This window comes from Dendropsophus ebraccatus, chromosome 6 (assembly GCF_027789765.1).
Source record: "Dendropsophus ebraccatus isolate aDenEbr1 chromosome 6, aDenEbr1.pat, whole genome shotgun sequence".
NCBI lineage: Eukaryota > Metazoa > Chordata > Amphibia > Anura > Hylidae > Dendropsophus > Dendropsophus ebraccatus.
In genome coordinates this window covers 85,790,058-85,813,298 of record NC_091459.1, presented here as the reverse complement: position 1 = coordinate 85,813,298, position 23,241 = coordinate 85,790,058, and the positions used below count along the sequence as shown (strand labels likewise).

The window sequence follows — 23,241 nt, the reverse complement described above, 5'->3', positions numbered from 1 at the left end:
AAACTGCTGCAGATCCTGTAGGTGTGAACGCACCCTAAATGAGTATTGTATATGTGTATATGGATAGCTTTGATATCATTAGGTAATGCTGGGTTAATGCTTGTACTGCACAAATAAAGGTCAGCCAGGGACACAATGCCTGATACAAGACATCCAGTGATTGTAATAGTGGGAATGTACACAGGCACATGCTGAAGCCCACAGTTACTATAAAACAGGCTGTTCCAGAGAACGGAATGTATAAATGCAGTTATTTCCAACCAGTGCGGTTTCTTACCACCATGATGGCACAGACTACGTTCTTTACCTCCGCTGTGTAGATCTATTTGGTCCAGCACGAAGCAATCAGTAAATCTGTCAGAATTCATTCTGATCATTGCTGGGTTTTGTGTATCTTTTTACATTTAAATTCTGTCTAATTGAAAAGGCCATACTCCAAAGAATGTGAAAGATGGATTTCATGATTCTTTTTATGATCATAAAATAATTACCGACTATTATATGTAATTCTTGGCAACACTTCCACTCAGTCATTCTAATCCACAGGGTTAAGGATGCAGTTATACTTTGAAATTAAGCAGGCTTTTTCCATTTTAATAGTCAGCAGACATTTTACTTCCATTTCTTCTATGTTACATTTTAGTTGGTTCTATCCAGACATGTAATAATATGCCAACTAAATCATATGAAACAAAATAAGTTTTCATTCTGGCAATAGGGCTAGAGTTCAGTCCACATCAGCCCTATAGCTTTCACTTATTACAGAAGTCATGATGCTGTACCAGATCTATTATAAGATGAGTCCCAATGGCATCTGTGACAATCCTACAAAAAAAAAGTCATGAAAATGTCAACGCAACGCGACAAAGGCTTATAGTTCACATATGAAAAAAGCAGATACAAACAGAATCTATTAGTGCATTTCCCAGGGTTTAGTCAATATTAAAGAAGAGTTTTTAAAGAAGAGCTTTTAGGCTGCTGCTTTGAAACTTCTCTCTGGGTGCCTGGAAAAGCTGGATGCAGTTCTTGAAGAAGTTTCCAAGGACTGCATCCAGCTTTTTCAGGCACCCGTAGTAGAGTTAAAGATCTGCAACCTGAAAGCCGACAGCTAAGTGTAATGAAGCGCTTTACTTTGTTACTACTGTGGATTTGCTCATCTCTAATCAAAATGCATCTACAGTTGTTTAGGGTATAAACCCACACACCGTATATGCAGCGTATTTACTGCTGCGATACGCAGGAAATACATAGCAAATACGCAGCAGATTAGATCTAAATAACTGAACAGCATCAAATCTGCCCCATCAAATCTGCTGCGTATTTGCTGCGTATCTGCTGCTTATACGGTGTGTGGGTTTGTACCCTTAAACTGGACATAGAAAGCTGCAAACAGATGTCAGCCTAATAGACTGATCCAGCACCAGCCAGAGTGCTATGGCCACCCCCTCAATTTTTTTTATTTAACCACTTCACAGATTTTAATAAGTTCCTAAAGCCACAAATAAATAATTAGTAGAAGTAGAATAGAAGTAGTAAAAAGTACACCATGAGGTAATTTTTTTACATAAATTAGAGAAATTAACTGGAAAAATGTGTTAACGTCTACTGCAATTTTTAAAGGGCAAAAACACCTGACTGATCAGCTTTTTCCCAAGGCTGTGGCCTACACAACACACTGTGACCAGAGCCAGATGCAGACAGTACTATACATTACCCAGTGGCCATGCTGGGTTAGTGAAGCTTAGCTGTCCTGTCATGAAAAAAAAACTATTTAAAAACCCCAGAAAATCCATTTAATCTTTTTACATGTAAGACAGATTTAAAAAATGACACATTAAAGGAACACTAACCTGCTGATAGTTCCCATTAGCCTACTACCTCCTCTATTCAGAGCTGCTCTTGTGATCCTTATAAATCCAGCTATTTTTGAGAAATTTGATCTGGTAGAAATATGTAAATTAGCTTTTTGTGGAGCACTGGGGGCATTCCTCGCCCCTCTCCCCCCCCCCCCCCAGTGCACCATTCGGCCCTCTGCCTCCTATGGTAACGCCTACTGATGCATATTCCAGTATCCCGGACTGCTTATGCATCCTTGAATATGTTTAAGTAGGCATGATCATTGGAGGCATGCCACACGGTGCACTGGGGGCCGAGGAAAGCCCCTAAAGCTCAAAAAGAGCAAATTTACATATTTTTGAAAGATCACAAGAGCGCCACTGGATAGAAGAGATAGAGAGCTACCAGCAGGCTTGTGCATACAGAACTCACTGTGACTAGGCATATTGATCATGGATTTTTGTCTGGTGCTTGAGGGAGTCTGTAGGCCCCCACAACAACAGAACTATAAATGTATTGAAGGTGTGTGACATATGATAACCTCATAATAATGTAATGACACTATATACACAGTATACTCATTTATATAAAAATACATATCTAGCTTTACTTCAGTATAATACAGTTATGAATTAAACCATACATTTATTGCATCTCATAGTTGGGGAGATCTGATGTGGTTTTGTGATCATGTGACAATATTTAAAAAAAGCATAAGGACAGTGGATCTAATGCCTGATGTATACACATATGATACATGGACACTGAGTCTTGCCCAATGTCCGCACCACTGTTGCTCTCAGCAGCAGAGCCGTTTCTGGGCACTATTCCCAGTGGTGAGCTTATGCTATAGCATTGTCAGGCACATCGCGTGAACAGACTTTGTGGACATCTGCACTGTGTGAACTCTACTGGTTTCAGAGTAATCACTAAATAGACATTAGCCATAATATTTTAATATATTAATATAATGTATGAGTCTCTGTAGCTGCCAAGTCCTAATGAATTGCATGTGCTGTAATGTCATTCATTTGCAGTAGTATTGTTCACTCGCATGCTGACACATCACATTTACTCATTTTTAAATTACTGCTGCATCCATTTTAGTATTGAAGCCAAGACAGATGTCTCATCACCAGCCATGGAAAGTGAGACATTTGCCCATCCTATGACCCTCATGTGGATCACACAACTTTTTTTTAATCTTCCCAGTAAGAAGAGGAGGACATTATTCATCCCTTCTCTATGCGTAAAGATTTTATTCCACAATATTAAAAAGCTCATAACCTTTTTATCACCCCTCAAAAAAATAACAGCCCTTTATTAACCCTGTGCCTGCTGACACCAATGTTTAAGGTGCCTAATAATGTTATTTACGCAGTGCAGTTTGTAGCACAGGATTGCTGGGTTCTCATCTCACCAAGAACAACATGTACACTGGGCACCACTGTCACAGCAATCTGGGCAGGTGAGTGCACAAATTGTTGCTGTTTTTACCCCAGACTGATTAATTTCAACATAAAAAAACTTCCCAGACAAGCCCATAAAGGATTAATCCGATTAATTAAAATAGATGTTCAATAATTCCCCCTCCTGGAGACAAACAATAAGTTCAATACTTGTTATTACATTATCAGTCTCCTGCCTGGGCTCCTTTTTGCTTCAGACTCAGAAAATTGTGTTGAAGCATTCCTCTTGTCCCGATGATGAACTCCTTTTTCTCCCCTCCCTTTGGGGACGATTACTTGACCAATGTCCCTGGTCAGCTGTCGTCAGATTTTTTGTGATAGCAGCCGGGAACGTTATTCACATTGAGGTTGCTGGCAACTTGATCATATAGGGGTCACATGAGCATCCCCAAAGGCAGGGGAGGGAAGAGGGATTTCAGTGGCGGGACAGAGAGGAATACAGAATGTTCGTCTCCAGGATGGAGGACTATTGAACATCTATGTACTAGTTAACTGGCTAACCCCTTTAAGGCTATGTTCACACAACGATTTTTCAGCTCCATTTAAAATGACATCTGTCATTTTGAGTGTAAAATAACAGACGTTATTTAGTTGTCTGGCCTCCCCTTAGTGCAATGACTGGTGTTTGTACATTATTCTAATTTGGGGTTACTAGGCGTGTGACACAAAAATGACGGAAACCTGACTCATCAATCCTTTTTGTAAAAGAACCTGAAAAGTGCCGGTGCTGTGGGTGTGTCTTTTAAAACCTACATAACCTACTTATTTATTAAGAAAACCATCATTTTTGATGAGTTTTCTATTCTAAAAACCTGCCACTTCTAGTGTGGCTTTAATCCTGCTTTCTTTTGTTCTTCAAACTCGTAAAGACAAAAGACTAAACATGCAGCATCAAAACATATAGCTGAAAACAATATATGTGTGAATGCACCCTTAGGCTATGTTCGCACACAGTATTTTTTCTCAGCATTTGGGTCAGTATTCTGCAACCAAAACCAAGAGTGGATTGAAAACACAGAAAAGCTTTGTTCACGCACTGTTGAAATTTAGTGGATGGCCGCCATGAACTTACTGTTATAAATCCTCCCAGGGATACAAAGAAGCTACAATGTTGCAGATAAAGTCAGTCAGGGACTTGTTTACATCAGCTGTCTCAGAAGGGAGGGGGAGGAGGGGGTGACAGAAAGCAGAAGCTCAGAACAGGGAGAAGGAGACTGAATAGATAATAAGAAGTGTGGAATTAATTGTTAGTCTCACCATGGGCAGCAATATATGAAAAGTTATGTGTGACTGGAATGCCCTTTTAAACAATGTAAGTCATGTCAATGACCACCTGTTGTCCTAGGTGGTAAACTTGCCCGATGGAAGATGAACCCATATTCATCACACACCTCGTTAAAAGCAGATGATTGGCCAGTTTTATACGAGAACCTGTGTTTAATATGTTTGAGGCCTAATCCAGGCTGCGAGTTGTTTGATATCAAACATCAAAGACGAAAGGATAATTTAACACCTCAAGGTAAACTGTATTTGTTTTCCAGCATCTTTGATCTGTAACAGCAAACATTATATTAGCTGTGCGCCTAATGTTCTTTTCCTGGGTAGAATCTCATGACAAGATAAAAGACCGGGCAGCCTGAAAATCTCAATCTCTTTTTATTCCAGTGACACAGAAGTGTGAAGGCAATAGAGACCCGTTTGATGGCATGGAATACCACCACAGAGTCTCGTGAACCAGGGATGAATTACTTGGAAACCATCCAGTCATTTCCAACCACTTTGAAGGTTGATTAGAGCAGAAAACATGAAACCAAACAAGTCAGACACCAAAACAATAAACCTTTGTGTAGTATATAAAAGACCCAATTCCCTTTATATTTCCACACATAATTAATCAAAATCCAGGCTCAAACTTTTCAGCCAATACGTATTTATTTGCAATTTAATTCATGTGCCGGCATTCATGGTATGCCGTAAAAAAAAGTGCTTTTTTCCATATTTACTGAACTTTATTAAAAGTAACAAAAGAGCTTACTGATAACAGATAAAGAGATGAATCAAAGTTCCTAAAGGGAAAATTCAGTTAAATTGTACATTATAGAAATATTTGAGAAAGTCATTGATGGAATCTGCAGTCTTGGACAATCACTGGTTTACAGAAAGGCAAAATCATTGCCATTTTTCATAGTACTGGTACTGAAAACGCAATACAACAATCTGAGCCTATGTTCACACTGCATTAATAGATGACACCTGACATTTATATCGGATGGAAGGCTTCAATGTATTCCACTATATTGGCATACACCGAGCCTCTCTACACAGTAGATGTTAATTGTTTGGGCTTTTTACCTCCGCTCACATCTCCAGCAAATTCCCCTGATCCTGTACTTCACAGCTGGCTCATAGCTGCCTTGGGAGTGTACAATGGCATAACAGTCTACATATGACCAGCTACATTACTGGAGCTTCTCCGGGTAAGCTGGAGCTGTCAGGTGACAAATGGTGGAGGGGAAAATAAGGGGCTGGGGTTGTCAGATGTATAAGAAAAAGGAAGCTGACATTGGAAGCGATACTGTATTCACAAACCCAAACAGCTGGTACTGTCCGTTTCATGAAAGTGAAACCTTCCCAGTTGTCTTTTAAAATTTGCCCAGTGCCTTGGATAGGGTAAAAAAATGATCTTTTAAAGGGGTAGTGCGGCGGTAAAGAATTATTCACAGAATAACACACATTACAAAGTTATACAACTTTGTAATGTATGTTATGTCTGTGAATGGTCCCCTTCCCCGTGTCCCACCATCCCTACCCGTGTACCCGGAAGTGTGGTGCGCTATACATACCTGATCCGTGTCACGCCCGTCCGCCATCTTGTGCCACGACGTCATCTTCGGGCAGCCAGCCGAACATCTCCGACTGTCCCGAGTGCCGGCAGTCCTCTTCAGCGTCATCAGATGCTCAGCCGCGATTGGCTGAGCACAGTTTGGCTCAGCCAATCGCGGCTGAGCAGCTGATGACGTAGCCGCGTCATCGGCTGCTCAGCCACGAATGGCTGAGCACAGTTATGCTCAGCCAATCGCGGCTGAGCAGCAGATGACGAGGCAGAGGGCGGCCGGCACTCAGGACGGTCGAAGGGGTTCGGCCCGGCCGTCCGAAGATGACATCACTGACTGAAGATCGGAGACGAGTCGGCACGTGACAGGTGAGTATAGCGCACCACACTTCCGGGTTCACGGGTGGTGGGGGTGGTGGGACACGGGGAAGGGGGCCATTTACAGACATAACATACATTACAAAGTTGTATAACTTTGTAATGTGTGTTATTCTGTGAATAATTCTTTACCGCCGCACTACCCGTTTAAGTTGCAGTAGGCAAGTCATTGATGTGTGGCCTAGAGTGTCTGTGCCCTACGCCTGCGAAGCCTCTCCTTTCTTCCTCCCCGCCCCCTTGTCATTAGGAGAAAGGAGAGGCGTTGCAGGCCTAGGACACAGACACTCCTCAGGCCACACTTCATTGACTGCTGCAGATTAAAAGATCAATTTGGGGTGGTGGGAGCTATAATCTGCCCAATTAGGTTGATTTAGCAGGTTATCACTCCTATTATAAAAACAACTATCAGCTGAAGGAATGATCATTGGCTGATCATTGTCGTTGTCTTATTATGTTGAAAAATCATCCTACCGCGCATTGCTATGTGTAATAGTAATGCATGGCCAAAGGTCGATGAATGTGTAAAAAAAAAAAACTTTATACATACCCGTCTACATTCCCCGATGTTCTTCTAGCTTTCACTAGCTCCACACATATGCTGGTCGAGCTTCTGAGCCAGTCTCTGAAGTGGCAGGCCTCATCTCATCCAGTGCTGTCTCATCTCATCCAGTGATTAGTCTGTCATCTCAGAGACTGGCTCAGAACTTCCATCAGAGGCTGCAGGGAGCGGGCAGAAGTTAGAAGAACACGGGGGATTGTGGTCAGGTATGTGCACAGTTATTATTTTATACTTAAGGCAAGGTCTGCATGGACAACTCTAACCATATACATACAGCTCTTGCTACACGATTATCGAGCTGTGAAATAGGTCAGTAAGTCAGCGCTCGATTATCCAGAATATTAGGACGTTTAATAGGGCCCTTACTTGCTTCAGGTCATGGACCACAGGACCATGATACTCCACTATACAGCAGGCTGGCACACTTACGGCACACTTACCTTCATATGTTTCTTAGGAGGTTCCAGTGATAGTGTTTAATTATGGACCACAAAATTACTGGAGTTTCCCAAAGCATCCATTTAATAGAGCCCTATGATGGATAGCATACAATATAATGAACCACAGGTTACCCTTTAAAAAAAAAAGTATTTTTAACTTCAACCTATTTTTACTGGACTCCATGGAATGTTGTAATTAGATACGAGCGAACCTGCCAGATGTCTGGTTCGTATGAACCAGAAAACTCGGCATCTGACTCCCGCTGTCTGCCGGCTCCGTGCAGCGGGTGGATACAGCGCAAGGAACGCCTAGAAAACTGGGATACAGCCTATGGCACACGCTGTATCCCAGTTTTCCAAGCGTTCCTTGGGCTGTATCCACCCGCTGCATGGAGCCGGCAGACAGGGAGAGTCAGATGCCCAAATTTCTGGCTCGTACGAACCAGAAATCCGGCAGGTTTGCTCATCTCTAGTTGTAATCTACTATGCTTTTTTCTATTATACTTTTGGACTCAATCTGGCAATAAAGCCCTATAGATTAACCATCATTGCGCCCCTCGCATATGCTGGGGAGAAGTCGCATATACGCCTCTTCTCCCTGGTACATGCCAGCCATATCTGCCGCTTTCCCGATGGGCGGGCAGAGGGCGCAGCGAGGCGGGAAGGAGACGTGGCCTCCTCCAGCGCTTGATTTACCATGATGTATGCCTTCTCACAGGTGTAAATCATGACAGATGTTTACGCTTGCTCAGGAGCTGGTGTAGATTTTTTCGCTTGCCATAAGGCAGGCGCAGATCAGGCCAGTTTCACTAAGAGGCATGCAAAGGGCCTACTTTTAGACCAATGTATGAGTATGACGGTCTTCATAAATGTCCCCCTTAATGTGTACCTAGAGTTCCTGGTGTGCAAGCTATCCATAGAATGAAAGCATTATGTGAACAGCTCCCAAATACTAGGCAAAAAAAAAAAAAAATCAAATCAACAGCAATTTTATTACATTTAAAAATCGGCCCACCCGAACTATCGGTACCGCCAGCCACAGAAAGGGTGGCTAGTGTGTATAGGTGCTGGTGCAGAGGAAAAGATGACTGAGTCCCAGTGATGTAAAAATATAACAGCTTTACTGTTATAGTACAAAACACTGGCAGCAAATAGATCTTTGTATGGATTAAGTGCTTAAACTTGTTCGTGCTGAGGAGATGCTTGAAGAGGTAGAGTAGAGGTAGTTGTAGCGGTGCTTGGAAAGTTTAAAGTAGAGTAGAGCAGCGTAGAAGAGAGGAGTTTGTCAAGGGAGTCCTAATCCAATGTAGTATTGTGCTCTGCCGGAACTACAGAGAATACTTGTGTGTGAGTGAGAAATACTTGTACCCATGTATAGACTATAGTCTGACCACCTTCTGCCCTACAGTTTCGAGTGACTCGTCCTAATAGGGTCATACAAGCCCCAGACTTACCCAGGTTATCTGGGTGAAGCTAAGGCTTCTCGGTTACCTGCACTGCGAGATAGGATACGTAGACCCTCTGGTCCTACATATCGAGGCTAGTTCCTCTTTTATCTCAGGATACTGCCCTGCACCTTCTAGACTTGTTCACAGCATGGGCTAGGATATTCGCTGACTCTTCTCCCTCTGTAGTGTCTAGCACTGCCTAGTAGATCTAGTAGGAATATTGGAAGAGTTGAGCGTCTTTATCTGCATCTGCATACACATGTGTCTTAGACTCAACTCACTAAACACACTCTTCGTACTGAACTGAATTGACTTGTCCCGAACAAAAGTCCTGGGAGAGCCAGGCCCTGGCTTGGCTACAGCAGGGACGTCTGCTCTGTGTGTCCTTCTCCCATGAGAATCTCGGTAGACCTGACACTACACCTTCTCCCACCAAGTAACTTCCTACAGGGACTATGTAAGGGACCCTGTGGATGATGGAAAGGAATGTGTGCAATAAAAATAAGAAAAATTATAGGCTACAAAGAGTATCTCCCATAGGTCAGCACTTAACATATGGTACACATAAAACAGTAACAGTTTGTTGGCTTCAGTTGTGCAATACATAAGAGCATACATAAAAAAAACTGACATCTTGTGGTGAAACTCTAAAATACCTTCCTCACCACTTAACCTGGAATAAGGAGCTTTTGCGACATGTGTACACAAAAAAAACAAGCGTGGTGGGACACCACACTAGTACATGGAGCAACTGCAGCAGATCGTTGTTATCCTTGTTTTTCGCCTTTCAATATGTTAAAGACAACAATCAGCCGACAGCTGGCATAATGGCCAAATATGGCCAATAATCGATTTGTGTAAAAGGGCATTCAGGCTACATTCTGACAATGTAATAACAATGTATTAACTGATCATTTTCTAGATCACTTCCTATGAAAAAAGATTATTAGTTCATGAGCTATTGAAGATCTGCTGACATAATACATACGAGTATGAGTAAATAAAGAGATCAGGCCTTGGTAAGGTCAATAGATGCATGTGAGGCCGAATTATACAAGGGAGACAGTGGTGCACAACCAAGACATCTACGCCACTCATCAATGTATGACCTCAAATAGCATAGTAATAAGCATCTGACAGACAGAGCATGAATGGATGCCTGCAATGATATTAACATAGCACCTAATAATGGTAGCATTCAATCCTAGGCTAGTTAGCTGATGTATATGCAATCCACAGCAGTAGGGCACAACAAATGGTCTCATTTATAAATATTTCTGCTGATCTTTCATTGTTATTTAGATGGACCAGCTTTGCATGATGTGGGTGTGCAGTGACACAAGGAATAAGGACTGTGTGACAACTGGGGGCCACATGCTCTGAAGAAAGACAGAAGGCAATGCAGGCACACTGATGATGAACTCCAAGCACGACACTTTAGCATATTTACATAATTCTTTGTATCTTCCAAATGATCCCATCCATCAGTAATGCTTGTGTGCATTGGTTTCCATCCCTGTTGTACTGGTCATTAAAGGGGTAGTTCACAAGAAAAAAATTCTTTCAAATCAACTGGTGCCAGAAAAGTCTTCTATGAAAAAAATCTTAAGTTGTCCATTAGCATTACTTATCAGCTGCTGTATGTCCAGCAGGAAGTGGTGGAATTTCTTTCAGTCTGGATAGCAAGAGGAAAGGTTTCCTATGGGGATTTGCTACTGCTCTGGACAGTGGGCAGAGGTGTCAGCAAAGATCACTATGATCACTGAAAAGAATACACCAATTCCTGCATGACATGCAGCAGCTGATAAGTACTGGAAGACTTGATTTTTATTTGTTTATTTATTTATTTTATAGAAGTTAATGACAAATCTCTGGTGAACTACCCCTTGTAATATGTTCCAAGCTGAACATATTAAGATAATTCACAGGATGATAACACAGTAGTATTAGTGATGGACGGTTATGTTCACACAATGTTTTTTCAGCTCAGTTTAAAAAGATGTCCGTCATTTTGAGTCTAAAATAACGGATGTCATCTAGCTGTCTAGCCTTCCTTTAGTGCAATGACGGCTAGTTTGGGGTTACTAATTGGCCTTTGGGTGCGGCTTAATAGAAAAGTCCAGTGAATTTAATAGTAAAAATGGAGAAAGAACGGTGACAAAAGAAAAACTGTGTGTAAGCAACAAATAAAAAACATCCGCTGTTTGCAAAAGACGTCCGAAAATAATGATCATGATAATTAATTTGACCTCCGTGGTAAAAACGTCCGTTATTCAATACATTGTGCGCATTGGAGATCCGTCTTTCCGTTTGCTTCAATGCATTGCCATTGCAGTCAGTTTAATAGCGGCAAAAACGGACATTATTTAAAATTGCAAAATCGTCCGCCTTTTCTCTATTTTTGACGTTGTCTGAACATAGCCTAATTTTGTGGATATTTTTTCTCCTTGACTGTGAAGAAAAACAGAGGCACCAGAAAAAGAAAGTAAAAATTTATCTTCACAGATAACACTTTTTCATATATACATTAGCCTTGTGGTGTCTTGTGATGCACCATTTATGTTTTATGGTACATTTCTCAGCTGTGCTCAGTGTTCTGGTATGAAGGTTGCCTTAGGGCAAATTCAGATAAGTGTAATATGGCTGCATTTTTGTGTCTGTATTAAGTCCAGGTGCAATAAGTGTCTATTCACCGAAACTGAAAGCACCATTGATATTATGGATCGCATAGAGGACAAGTGTGTGCGTGTGTGCGCAGTAATTCTCTATTAGCCATCATTTAAAGCCAAATAATGGCTGTTGTTTCAAAACAACAGCTGTTGTTTTAAAATAACGGGAATTATTTGCCATTAAATTGTGGCCATCCACTCAGTTTTAACAGTGTGTGAACATAGCCTTTCTGTGTTTTCAATCCTTTCCTAGCATGGGTTGAAATATACTGTGTGGGATCATAGCCTAATATTGGATTTTTCTTTCCATAGACTTTAATAGAAAGTGAACATGTGTGCGACCACTTCTCTGCCACTGGGAATAAGCACTTTGGGGGACATTTATTAAGACTGGTGTATGAAATAAAATGCAGGCATTTTGCAAAAATCTGCTCTGAAGAAGTTGTAGATTTTTGGCTGGTTTACACCTGTTTCCAGGCGTAAAACTTGATAAATCAGGTGCGAGAGGACCCCACGCCCCCTGCCCACCAATCAAGCGAGCAGGCGTATGCCATGGAATAGGGGCGAATCTGGTGAGCATTCCACCATTCTGCGAAAATAAAAAATGAATACATGTACTTAGCTGCCCTAATCCCCCACTGCCTTAACACGACTCTGTACCCACAATCTGTTCCCCCCAAACCACTTGTACCTTCGAATAGCTGCTTTTAATCCAAGATCTGTCCTGGGGTCCATTTGGCAGGTGATGCAGTTATTGTCCTAAAAAACAACTTAAACTGGAAGCCCTGTGTCAAACGGGAGTATCTGTGCCCTAACTTTGCACCACCCCTCCGTCCCTCCTCCCCACCCTCCTCATCATTAGGAATGCCACTGGAACCAGAGCTGTGGTGTCGGTAAGTTGCAGCTCCGACTCCAACTCCGACTCCTGAATTTTATCAGGACCGACTCAGACTCCCGTCTCCTGCTCCTTCATAAATGGCCAGTCATATACCAGGGGAGTTATTTATCACACTGGCTCAGCAGCTTCTCCCTAATGTCCTACATGATCCTGGGGCGACTTCTGAGTTAATAAAGGAATACTGTATATAAAGCAGCTTCACCTGTGTGCAGTGGATGCAGCCAGTCTCCAGCCTCCATGTCCTGAACAACTCAGAACTAGACTAGATGGAGCAGGTGGTCTTTTCCTGCTGACAGTCTTCTATGTTTCTAACTAAATATTCACCATACTTAAAGAAACACTGCTAACAATGCCAGATCCCTGTGATATACAGGGGGTCACACATAGTGATATAGAGAGGGGTCACACATAGTGATAAAGAGGTCACACATTGATATAGAAGGTCACTGTAGGGGCACGCAATAGCACGCACACACACACACCCACACAGCCTGCTGCAGCCATAGCATACACACACACCCACACAGCCTGCTGCAGCCATAGCACACACACACAGCCTGCTGCAGCCATAGCATACACACACACACCCACACAGCCTGCTGCAGCCATAGCACACACACACACAGCCTGCTGCAGCCATAGCGCACACACACATACACACACACAGCTTGCTGCAGCCATAGCACACACACACACACACACACACAGCCTGCTGCGGCCATAGCACACACACACACAGCCTGCTGCAGCCATAGTGTTCACACACACACAGCTTTCTGCAGCCATAGCACACATACAGGCATACAAGCAACTGAATGGATTTTGTCCTCCAGTGACTACCCAGCGACTCAGCAGGACTTCTTCCTTGACCTCCTCAAAACTGTATTATTCGAGAATTATTTCATGTTTGAGAATAAATACTATCTCCAGTGCCGCGGCTCGGCCATGGGAGCCAACGTGGCACCCCCGTATGCAAATGCATACATGGCCTTCTTTGAGAGCAACTTTGTATACACTAACAATGATTTCTGTAAATATGCCAAGACCTGGAAACGTTTTATTGATGATGTGTTCTGTGTATGGGACGGTCCGAGGGAGTCTCTCGATGCATTTCTTTCAGCCATAAACTCTGTGTGGCCTGAACTGAAATTCACTATGCATTGCAGTCTCGAGTCAGTAGACTACCTTGACACTAGAGTGAGTAAGAAGGATACGGGTAGACTGACCACTGACCTGTTTATAAAGGCAACCGACAGAAATAGCCTTTTGCATTTTGACAGTGCACATCCTCTGAGTGTTAAAAGATCTATCCCCAAGTCGCAATTCCAACGGGTCAGACGCATCGTGGCAGACCCGGACACTAGGAACACGAGACTGGAGGAGATGGAAAACAAGTTTCTGGAAAGGGGTTACCCCAGACACATACTCAGAGAGGCCAGAGATGGGATCAGCAGACCTAGAGACACCAATGACACCACTAAGCGCATACCCTTTGTCAGACAATACCACCCACTCACGCCCCGGGTTGACAATATCGTACGCAAACATTGGAACATATTGCAAGAGTCTTACCCCAATATTGCAGAGTTTTCCACACACCCCCTCATATGTAACAAAAAAGCACCTAGTTTGTATAACAACTTGGTCAGAGCAGAGTGCCCCACTTCCACTGTGACACTTGGACAAAGGGTCCTAGCTACCAGGAGACAGGGCACATTCCCTTGTCTCCACTGTGCACAGTGTAGCAATGTTCTCAAGGGTAGTGAGGTAAGCCATCCCCGCACAGGTCAGGCATTCAAAATTAAGGGCTATCACACTTGCACCACCAAGAATGTGGTATACTGTATTAAATGCCCATGCGGCCTATTGTATATTGGGGAGACCATGCAGATGGTCCGTGACCGCATTAGCAAGCACAAGTCCACCATCAGATGTGAGAATCTACTGCTCCCACTACCACATCATTTCAAAGAAAGGGGCCACTCTATAGCTCAACTGAAATACCAGGTACTGGAACAAGTTAGAGTACCCAAGAGGGGTGGCAATCTCAAAAAACTGCTTCAAAAACGAGAAGCATATTGGATACACACTCTGCAAACTCTCACTCCCAGGGGGCTGAACAGGGAATACGAGCTATCTAGCATCATCTCCTAACTTATTCTCATATACCTGACTGCTTCCTTTCTGCCTTACAGGCACTCCAAGCATCTTGAGACTCCCTCGACCCTATTATGATTTTCAGCTGATGATGTACCAGGTACGACCCCTTGCCTATTTTACTATTGTAGCTGCTGTGATCCTCTAGCTATCTAGTATCTTTATCTGTCCTACATATGGCCTGTATACAACATGTTATGCCTATTCGTATATTATTGTAACTCTTGTATATATTGTACATATTGTATATACTGCTGTTTACTATATGTGACGCCTACTATGTATCTATATGTGCTCTACTTATAGCCTTGAGGTGGACGCACCGCCTCCTATGTGTCCGCCACACTTGTCCCCTGTACTACTCCACATCCTAAAGCAGATTGTAGCCCTCGGAACATTTATGAACTCTTCATGGTGACTACCAGCTCCATCGCGGTACCAGGACTCTACTTACCATAAGACTGAGCCTGACATTGGCATATCCACACTCCTCTGTTGCATCTGGATGTCCCGCATCTCCTGTTTTCGCTGAGCATCTGACTGTCACAAGCAGCCCGATCCGCGCACCCATGTCCATGCGCTGACGGGCACACTCCGTTCACTGACAGCAGCGCTGTAACACGGCTCTCCCTCATGAACTTCACTTTGCGATCGGAGCAACTGGCCGCTCTGTACCACTCCCCCTTGACCTGCTTTAAGATTTTATTATTTGCCGTCTCTAGCAACATGTTTGTTTATGTTTATATGTACTTCCTTGCAGTGTATACTCTTCATTATCATGTGACACATGTCCCATTGTTTACTGTTACTCCCCTCCCATTCCCATTGATGTTTTCCCCATATTGTTTACTTCCTGACGTTTTACGTTGGCCACGCCCACTTTGTGACGTCATCACGTTTGGCCCCGCCCATATACTTTGGCGGTTTTTTGTTATGTATATATACCTGTTGGTGACCTCACTGCATTGTACACCCCTAAGCTGATGAAGGCCATGCTTGGCCGAAACGCGTCCTTGTACCATATGTTTGCTACACTACAATAAAGAAGCATAATCTACTTGGTGAGTGCCGGGCTCTTCCTAATATCTGAACATTTTTCTCACCTCGAGCACCACCGCCACGGAAGTGCCGTCTTCTACATATTTCTATAGCACACATACACACAGCCTGATGCAGCCATAGCACACACACACAGTCTGCTGTAGTCATAGCACACACACAGCCTACTGCAGCCATAACGTGCGAGCGCGCGCGCACACACACAAACGCACAGCTGCAGCCATAGACCACTGAAGAAAAACTTCAGAAAGAAAGAAAACACCACACTGAGGACAGAGATTACTGCTACACTACTTATGTCTTCTCCTCCTCCTTCTTCTCTATATTACACAGGATATCTTCATATTACACTGCTGCTCATATACAGTCATCCAGCATCCAGGAAGAGAACAGCACAGATCTCCCCCGACACAATGGACTCCTCCAGCTCAGAAACAAACTGTCAAATAGTGACTGACAACTTTTCCATAACCACCCTTATGTAATAGGGCCAGTGTCCTATTACTGATATATTCCCCGACCACCCTTATGTAATAGGGCCAGTGTCCTATTAGAATGTTGCTCATAATATATATTCATGACCAAAACTTGTAAAATTTATATCAAAATTCAATTCTACATTTTTTAAAGATTTTTTTAAAGCTGGAGTCGGAGTTGGTACATTTTTTCCGACTCCAGCCAAAGCTAGCTCCGACTTCACGACTCCGACTCCACAGCCCTGACTGGAACATTTGCTGCATGCTGAACATTGCACAAGTGCTTAAAGGACAACTCCGGCGGGACACCCCCCCAAAAAAAAAAACACAGACACACACAGACACCATACTCACCATCCCTCCGGTGACGAACGCCACTCCATTCGCCCGCCGTCCGCCTCACCGTCACCGCCATCCGCCGTCCAGCGATGTCTCTGACTTCCGGGTCCTGGGGAGAGAAAAGGCTGCCAGTGCGCTTGCGAACCGGCAGCCTTTTCATTGGCTGGAGCGCATCACATGGCTTCCAGCAACCACAGCCAATCAGGGCTGAGCAAGCTGGAAGCCATGTGATGCGCTCCAGCCAATGAAAAGGCTGCTGGTGCGCATGTGCACCAGCAGCCTTTTCCGTCCCATTCACTCTCCATGAAGACGCCGAGGAGGAAGAAGACCCGGACCGCCCCCCGGCTCTGACGTCTTCGTCACTAGATGCCGCCCGGGAAAAGAGGACCGTGACGACCGTAATAGGTAATGTATACATTCTTTAACTTCCGGGCGGGGGGTCAGGGGTCCGAAAGTGGGGGAAGGGGGCCAGACCGGGTATTTAACCACATTACAAAGTTATATAACTTTGTAATGTGTGTTAAATAAGCTAAAAAAAAAATTCGCCGGAGTTGTCCTTTAACGATCCAGCCCATGTGCCGGGCTGACACAGGAGAGAAATAGGAGACAATCTGCCTGGAGCATTCCTAATGATGAGGAGGATGGGGAGGAGGGATGGAGGGGTGTTGCAAAGTTAGGGCACAGATACTCCCGTTTGGCACGGGGCTGCAAGTTTTAAAGTTGTTTTTTAGGACAATAACTGCATAACCTGCCAAACAGATCGCAGGACAGATCTTGGATTAAAAGCAGCTATCTGAAGGTACAAGTGGTTTGGGGGGGTCAGATTGTGGGTATAGAGTTGCTTTAATTTTCACTGTGTCTGGTCCTTTCTGCTTCTAAGTGTCCTTTTACACACACAGATATCTGACATATTTTGAAGCCAAAGCCAGGAATGGATTTGAAAAGAGAAATCTCAGTCTTTCCTTTATGACCTGTTCTCTGTCTATAGGCTGTTTCTGGCTTTAAAAATCTCTCAGATAATCTGTCAGATATCTGCGTGTGTAAAAGCACCCTTACTGCTTCCAATGATGTGCCGACCCTGCAGGAAATGCCTGCTCAGCCAATCAGCAGCTAATCAGGGGGTCAACGTTGCAGGCAGTGATTGTCTGAGTGGGAAGATCTTGCAGAGCTGGCGCATCATCAGAAGCAGGAAGAGGCAGAGAGGGCTTTAGATCAGGCACTGTTGGAGCAGCAGCAATTGTGGATCAAGTCAAATGATTTTGGATTATTTTTTTAATTTGGCAGCTCCAGAGGGCATTTCTAACTAATTAAGTTTGTCCCCTTTAGGAAATGTGCACATGGATCACCCGCCACAGATTCCACAGCTCGCTCCTACGCACATTGTCGCCTGTGGCACAGGCGGATATGTGCATGGCCGCGAGCGGGTGATCCACCAGGATTCCATAGTGTGCTCATTTCCTTAAAGGGTGTATTACCTTTCCTAACCCCCAGAGCTTCACCTCTGCCTCCCTGTCATCTCAGAAGTATCACTTCCATGGCAGGATTGGGGATATGGTATAGCAATCAAAGCATGTGGACAAAACCACACCCACACTCAGTGACCAATGGCCGCACAATGCTGTTAATATTGTGGCACCATCATGCAGCCATTGATCACCACACGCAGGCATAGTTTTTCTCACAATACAGTACCTGCACTAGAAAGAAATACGTGTAAAAAAAAAAATCCAACCAAAATGGGGTACTTGTTACCAGTGCTCAGAAGATTAGTGGCCCCATACATATGATATCTCTCCATTAGGGTCTATAGGATACCAATGGGCTGTAATGGAGAATGACTGCACATGCCCACTTTTCCTTTATAAACGCAGCAATGGGCACCCTAGTCTCCGGATTGGGGTGGTCCCAGCTGTTGGGACATATATTTATGTGATGGAAACCTGCTCTGTGTTTACTCTTTCTAGATCATGGGTCTCCAAACTGCGGCCCTCCAGCTGTTGCAAAACCACAATTCCCATCACCCCGGACCACTAAAGCTTTGGATTTGGCTGTCCAGGCATGATGGGAAATGTAACATTGCAACAGCTGGAGGGCTGCAGTTTGGAGACCCGGACCTCATAGATGCTAATAGGAGAAATGAATTAGTGAACATTCACTTTGTCTTTTCCATATATTCATCTGTCTGACAGCTGAGATCTCTTCACTTGAGCATTGTATGAAAGTTTTTGCTCAGTTCAATTGCTTCATCACTGCACATTGTGCATCGACAATATTAAAAGCACACTTGTCTTACAATTGTATAATCTCAATCACATTTCCCCGCTCTGGGATGCATCACGATTGAATTTTGACAAGCCACCTGCCTTCCCATATCATATCCTCTCATGCTCAGCTAAATGAAAGGAATGGAAAACATTTCCAATACTCTTTAATTATGTTCTCTGTAGGCGCAGCTTTTTAAACAATTACTGAGTGCTGTGTAGGTGTTTGTTATAGTACACAGTGCCGAACAGATGTAAGTCAAAATCCCGCTTTCACTTTTAATATCATTTCAGGGAGTGAGTATGAGGTTTATTTTACATAGGTAATTTTCTAGGACAGATATATTTACATGACGTCAAATTAGGAGAGTGGGATAGTTTGTATAACAGATGCTTTACAAAGAAATGCTACACCGCTGGGTCACGCTTTACGTAGAGAATCAAAGTGTACGGCTTTACTAAAGGTTTAACCGCAACCCACATACTCTCATTCTCATTCTCTCATTCTTCTAGGACATATGTAAATTAAGAGGTCCACCAGAAATCCTCTGGCCTTGCCTCAAGACTATCAATCTTAGCATATTGGATGTACTTTTCCATTAAGCTGTCCATACACTAGAGATTTTAGACGGGCGCTTTAAATGACTTTTCCTGCTTACGGATGGCAGCGATGACAGTTTTTCGAGATGACAATGTAATAAATTCATAAGCTCATAGAGGTTGCGTCCTCCCTACCTTATCTTGGTACAACGATAGCTTCCAGGTTTTAATCCAGTTTTTGCTGGAACCTATGCCATTATGACAACCAAACCATATGCATAGTGGGAAGTAAAGTTGACTTTTAGGCTTTTAGCAAAATAGGGGCCAATAAGTCAAGTCTATGAGCGAACCAATGTGTGACATATTTCAGATGACACCATTGGATTGTTTTTCTAAGTTTAACACAGTGCCAGAATTTATTTTCTAGATCTCCAAAATAACCCGAATTAAAGTGATATTGTAACCCTTCACCCTTTTCATATAAGGAGTACTTGTTATAGCATCTTGGCAGCAAACTGCAGAAGTCATTATAAAGGTATGGAGAAGAAAATAAAAGTGAGTATCTACAATCAGAGAAGACGTCACTTCTAGTCACTGGTTTTATAAAGGACCTATCATCTGAGCTGCTTTGTCTCTTACAGTAGATGCTTGTATTACCATGAGATAACAATTCCAGAACATCTTTCCGCTGTTATTACTCCTGGAAATGTGTGAATAACCCATGGCCTATGTGAAGCTGCAGTACTACATCATACAATGAGATACATGTAATCTTGTGGACTGCAACTGTTATTCTATAGTTTAATCAATCAGCATTGCTGCAAAAGGTAGAAATGACATCTAGGTGCTTTGATTCCCCTTGCCAATAAGATGTATCCTTACAAGTATGATAAAGTCAGCCATGACTTGACACTGTATCCTTTGTATCTCTGAATGTAGCTCTGGTGTACAACTCTGGATTTGGGCAATATGCTGCTTTAAAATCGATGTGAAAACTATTCACTGTTATTGAACAGGGTTGTGAAAATATCATTCACATGTATAGGATGGTGATCACAGCAAATATCAATGTGAATGGGACTTTATCTTGCAAAATGGTTGCATATGTTTGAAACTCACAAGTATGGTGGTAAAGAAGAAAACACGAAGGGCTCATATAGGTGCGGGTCACACTAGCATAATACAGACACAATTTTGTATCCGTATTATGGCTGTAAGTCTTGGCCCAACTGCGGGTTTGATAGCAAGCAGTCTACTCTTTATGCCCAATTCATCGTATAATATGTTCCCATTTTAAATAAAGCTGATTTCTTTGTTATGCAGCTTTGAATACTATAAATACTGTATGTCATTTTAGTATCTATTATGTTTATAAGGCTCCCCTCAGACACAAATTAAAGGGGTTGTCCGGCGCTAAAAAATTATTCACAGAATAACACACATTACAAAGTTATACAACTTTGTAATGTATGTTATGTCTGTGAATGGCCCCCTTCCCCGTGTCCCACCACCCCCACCCGTGTACCCGTGGCCGCGTCATCAGCCGCTCAGCCGCGATTGGCTGAGCACAGTTATGCTCAGCCAATCGCGGCTGAGCTTCGGATGACGCTGCAGAGGGCGGCCGGCACTCGGGAAGATCCGCCGGCCTCCCGAAGAAGACGTCACTGACTGAAGATCAGAGACCGTGGTCGGCACGTGACAGGTATGTATAGCGCACCACACTTCCGGGTACACGGGTGGGGGTGGTGGGACACGGGGAAGGGGGCCATTCACAGACATAACATACATTACAAAGTTGTATAACTTTGACTTTGTAATGTGTGTTATTTTGTGAATAATTTTTTAGCGCCTGACAACCCCTTTAAGTGTCTTTTGTTAGCTCCCCCCCCCCCCCCCTACAAAAAAAAAACAAAAAAAAAACAGCCAAGAAAACTGCCTTAAAGCGTAACTGTCATTTCAGGGCCATTTTTCTGAAAACATTAAATATCAACAGTACAAGCGATTTTAAGAAACTCTGTAATAGGTTTTATGCACTAAAATAGTTTCCTTCTGTAGTGAAAAAGCAATCTCCCAGCCTCCCCCCTCACATCAAATGAAGCAGGATTTCTGTCTCCATTATGTGGCTATGGAGAGGGGAGGGGCTGTTAGGAGTGACTGAGCACAGAGGATTTCTGCACAGCACAACACCCTGCAATCTTCTCTCAGTAAGTTCCTAGATAAGCACTGACCTTTCTGACCCCAGAATCCTGTGGTTTAGGTGCCCAGAGAGTCTACAAACAGCTGACCTTCATGTCACCTCTTCCTGCTCCCTCATCTCCCTCGACCCCTCCCCCCTTCATAGGCTTACAATGGAGAGAGCAGAGCCCGTCTTCACTGGCTTCTCTGTAATGAAGACGTGTTTGCCTGATAATGCGCAGATAAGAAGTCAGGGGGTAGGCTGGGAGATTGCTTCTTGAGTACAGAAGGAGGCTTTTTTGGCTGATGAAACCTATTACAGAGTTTCTTAAAATCGCTTATACTACTGATTTCTGCAATAAAAAAAACATGACAGTTACTCTTTAAACTCCTGCTTTTTGCCATTGTTTGCCTTTTTTTGTGCTCTCATTAGTCATGTGATTTTTTTTTGATCATGCAATTCCAGGATTTCTATTTAAGAATTGAAAACCCCCCAGAAAAGAAAAACACAGACATGCATATAGAAAAGATGCCAAGATGAATGAATACATTAAAGATTAAACGATTGTCTTTATTATTACATATACAATAGGAATTCATATTTATTCTTATTATTCCCACCTCTAGTGCTGCGTTTACACGGAACGATTATCGTTCGAATTTTCAATGTAACGATCGCATTTGAGCGATAATCGTTCCATGTAAACACAGCAAATGATCAAGCGACAAGCGAAAAATCGTTCATTTTGATTTTTCAACATGTTCACAAATCATCATTCATCGTTCGCTAAAAATTTGCAGATCGCTTTGTGTAAACAGTCTTTCAAAGATTCACCCTATGTAAAAGATGGGCTTAAGCCAGGGGTCTCAAACTCAATTTACACGGGGGCCGCTGGAGGTAGAGTCTGGGTGAGGCTGGGCCGCATCAGGGTTTCCACAAGAAAAGCTCTTACAAAAACATTCCAATGTCATCAAATGTAGTTATTATTCAGATTCAAATGTCTGTATTGACAGTTCCTTAACATTTAACTTTCTGAACATGAAAGTTACATCAGGTGACTCACAGGGGATGTCTTCATTGATCGGAGTTCTTCCCTTTTCATCATCTTCTCCTTCTCTCCTGGGCCATTGTGAGAACTTCTCCGAGCCACGAATCCACAGAATCTACCAGAGAAACATATTAGGCTCCTCACTCTGGCACCATCCTCATCTCTCTACTAACTGCACATTTGTATTGTCCCATTTACACCCTCGTTTAGTGGGTAGGCTGACTCTATCTGATCCACCTTATAGAATATGCCCCCCTCTGTGTAGAGATGGCCCCTTACTCAGTCTTCCATATAGATGGCCCCATGTGCATCTCCTTGGGAGCCCCTCTCTGTGTAGTCCCCCTATAGTAGATGCCCCCCATGTAGTCCCCCCCTTATCTCCCCCCTATATAGATGCCTCCTTTATGTTGCCCCCCTTATCTTCCCTCCCATATAGATGCCTCCTTTATGTTGCCCCCTTATCTTCCCCCCATATAGATGCCTCCTTTATGTTGCCCCCCTTATCTCCCCCCATATAGATGCCTCTTTTATGTTGCCCCTTCTTAACTTTCCCCCATATAGATGCCTCCCTTATCTTTCCCCCCAAATAGATGCCTCCCTTATAAATGCCCCCACTGTGTTGTCCCGTTATACATGCCACCCTCCCTTTTTGTAG

General features: G+C 43.3%; 1 long non-coding RNA gene across 2 annotated transcripts in view; it reads right to left on the bottom strand.

The window, feature by feature from the left end:
* Positions 1-460: 460 nt before the first annotated feature.
* The window catches only part of LOC138795761 (uncharacterized), an 84,692-nt gene continuing 61,911 nt past the window's right edge, over positions 461-23,241 (bottom strand). For both annotated transcript variants that reach the window (XR_011363671.1, XR_011363670.1), the window contains one exon: positions 461-825. This is a non-coding gene — a long non-coding RNA (uncharacterized lncRNA). The remainder of the gene's footprint in view (positions 826-23,241) is intronic.